Here is a 3,837-nt window from a genome sequence, read left to right as displayed (position 1 = left end):
TACAGCTCATGAAAACCCAAAATGCCTGCCCCTGGGATGAAATATGCTAATGTTTTGGGTCAGACATTTTGGGTTTTCATGAGCTGTATGCCATAATCATCAGTATTAAAACAATTAAAGACCTGAAATATTTCAGTTGGTGTGCAATGAATCTGAAATATATGAAAGTTTAATTTTTATCATTACATTATGGAAAATAATGACCTTAATCACAATATGCTAATTTTTTGAAAAGTACCTGTATATATGTCGGTGGCCTGGAATGGTATCAAATTTCCAGCCTTGATTTTTTTTTTTTCCAGCCTGCCCCTGGACTTACCCATCCATGTTTAATTCTTTTAATTACATATTTGCCTATTTGAAATAAAAATGTATTCACCATTTTTTTATGTGCTTCTTCATTTCTGGGTTTTGGTGGTCACTAGTGCCTATGTCTAGCCACTACTGTTTGAGAGGTGGGGGACGCCCTGGACATGTCTCCACTTCATCACAGGAACACGGACAATAAAACTTCGGAAGATAACAATTTTTTATAGGTTAATTTATAAAGTCTAATCTTAAGACTATTAAATCGCCATCAATGATTCACAACTGTCCAACTCGCCGTCTAAAACCTAATTTTGGATAAAAGTTGCTTAAATCACTTAAATTTTGAGATGTATTGTAAAACCCAAAGTTATTCATTCATTCAACCTTCATTTAAACATATAAGTCACATTAAGCCTCAAAGACTCATTTACAAGTGAGACCTGTTTGGACAGACAATAAAATTTGGTGAAATGATATTTATCTGTAATCGCAGGGGGGCCGTTTCCCCCCTCAGCCCTACTCAAACTGCAGTTGGGTCACCTCGTTGGGTTTGTTTGCCCATTTGATTTGTGACGTTTTATGGTCTGAGACTTTTCTGTACCATTCATATTATTGTCATGTTTTTCAGATCTCAGATTATCTGGAGTCACTGAATCTTGTTAATACGTCTGGATCTGCCCATCACTGCAACTTTCACTGTTTTTGGGTTCTGAATGATCGCGTCTTCATTAATGTTTCTCATGGTTCGATTATGGGGGCTAATTGTCACACTGTTAACTCCTGTAATTACACATCGGTCACGAAAAACTACAAAAAATGTCTGATAATAATGTTGTTACTGCTCTCAGGGATTCAGCCCAACCCTGGACCCCCCACTATTTATATGACACCAATTTTCTTTAAAAACATGTCTGGACTTCATTTTCTGCATGTAAACGCACGTAGCCTTCTGAAAAAACTTGATACCTTGAAAATTCTTGTCAGTTCTTCTGGGGCAGATGTAATCTTGATCTCTGAAGCCTGGCTCAACAAATCTGTAATGAATAATGACCTAGTAATCAATGGATTTAAAATCTACCACTGTGATCATCCAAAAGGGGGGGGGGGGGGGGGGGGGTCATTATTTACTTTTGAGATTCTTTGGTTGTTAGTCTTTTTTTTTAAAACAATTCTTAACCAAATTGATGCCTTAGCTGTAAACATCACTTTGAATGGCGGCCAGATTTTATCTGTAGTCTGTTATAATCCACCTTCAGTAACACCTGAGGCTCTGTCCTCCCTGATGAAATTCCTTAGTAATTTAAAATTCAAAGATCTTTTTGGCAGGAGATTTCAACATTGACTGGGGAAAGTCGACCCCCCTCTGTGATAAATTCAAGGAATGTTGCCTCTCTCTCAATCTAACCAAACTGATCAACTCTCCGACAAGATTAAACAAAAACCGTCTTGAAAAGTCCTCCATCTTAGACCTGTTTCTAACAAATATGCCTTGTAAGTTCCCTGGTACAGGTGTATTCGCCAATATTTTGAGTGATCACTGTGTGACAGCGAATCTGAGAGATAGTAAACTTCCACTTTATAAGCCCAGATTAATAAAAAAAAAAGATCTGAAATGTTTTTGTGAACAGTCATTCCTCAGGGATCTGTCTCACTTTGACTGGTATCATACTCTGTTAACTGATGACGTGAACTCCGCTTGGAACTATTTTCATAATAGTTTCGTTTATTTTGTGAACAAACATGCTCCTTTTCGTCAGTTCAGAATAAAGGGACGAGACAGCCCCTGGTTAACTCCAGAACTAGCTGACTTCCTACACAGGAGAGACCATCTTTGAGTCAAGATTTTCTCGCTGTAGCCCAGACACTGATTGGTTGAGTTTTCGACAGATGAAGAATAAATGTACAATTGCCATTAAAGCAGCAAAATGCAACTATTTATTATCTCAGACCTCCAAAAATCTAAATGACCCTAACAGATTCTGGAAAACCATCGAATCTCTCTACGGTACCCCCCAATCATCTGACCTCCCATCACAACTTCTCATTAACTCTGTTCCTGTGTCAAATAAGTACAAGATCCTGAACTGTTTCAACAAACATTTTGTTGCTTCTAGTTCTTTATTCGACACAGTTACTAATGGAAAATCAGCCACTTCACTCAATAACCAAACTTCTACAAATCAAATCCCTCCAAGTCAATCCTCAGTTAATCACAGCTTCTCTTTTTCTCCATTCTCAGTCAGTGAGGTCAATAAACTGTTAAAAGATCTTGACCCTAAAAAATCTGCAGGTCCAGATGAACTTCCACCTTATTTTTTAAGGTTGCTGCTCATATCATCACAGTCCCTGTGACCCACACCTTCAATCTCTCCATAAGACAAAACTCCATCCCAGACACTTGGAAAACAGCCTTTGTTCTTCCTTTGCTGAAGGGAGGTGACCCCACCTCACTGAACAACTATCAACCAATCTCTAAACTCTGCATTTTAGCCAAGGTTCTAGAAAAACTGATAAACTCTCAAATCAAAAATTACCTGGACTCATTTAACATCTTACCTCCACATCAATCTGGTTTCAGGAAACACAGCACAACCACTGCTTCACTGAAGGTTCTTAATGACGTTGTTGAAGCACTGGATGCTAAGGATTATTGTGCTGCACTTTTCTTAGACCTGTCTAAAGCTTTTGACACTGTGGATCATAACATGTCATAAACTCTCAGAAATTGGTTTCTCAGAACACACCGTTGGTTATCCTGATGCATGCTCAATAATCCAGGTAGAAAAATCTAAAAAAGTTAAATCTGGTCCTCTGGACATTCAAAAAAAAAAAAAACCCAAAACAAAGCAAATCAACAAAAAAATGTAGAAACGTTTCTTCTCTCATCTGACGACACCTGGTTTAAAATAAAATCTCAGGAAGTCCAACATTTTACTGACCACATCAACTCTGTGGATAAATACATCAAGTACACACGAGAAGATGTAAAAAATGGCAGGTTGGCTTTCTTGGACTGTGAGGTCTCAGTCTCTGATAGAGGACATTTGCAAACTGAGGTGTACCGCAAACCCACCCACACAGACCAGTATTTGTAGTTTGACTCCCATCACCCTTTGGAGCACAAGTTAGGAGTCATCAGGACTCTGTATCACAGAGCAGACAGCGTCCCCACTAGCTCAGGAGCCAGGCAGAAGGAGAAATCCCACACATGACAGGTTCTAGAGCAATGTGGATATCCTAACTGGGCCTTCCTGAAAGCAGAGAAGAAACCCAAACAGGACTCCAGTCAGCCAACAGGTGAAAAGGAGGAACCCAGACCAGTGGTCATTCCATATGTTGAGGGTGTATCAGAGAAACTGAGACGTTTATTTTCTAAACATAACGTCCCAGTGGCTTTTAAACCCCAAAATACATTACGGCAAAACTGGTTCATCCCAAAGATCCAGTCCCCCGGCACAAACGGAGCAATGTTGTGTATGCTGTTCAGTGTCAGGAGGGCTGTGATCAGTCTTACATCGAGGAAACTAA

Source organism: Nematolebias whitei, chromosome 22 (genome assembly GCF_014905685.2).
Source record: "Nematolebias whitei isolate Nwh7 chromosome 22, NemWhi1, whole genome shotgun sequence".
Lineage (NCBI taxonomy): Eukaryota > Metazoa > Chordata > Actinopteri > Cyprinodontiformes > Rivulidae > Nematolebias > Nematolebias whitei.
The sequence above is the reverse complement of the archived record's forward strand: the minus strand, read 5'-3'. Positions refer to the sequence as shown.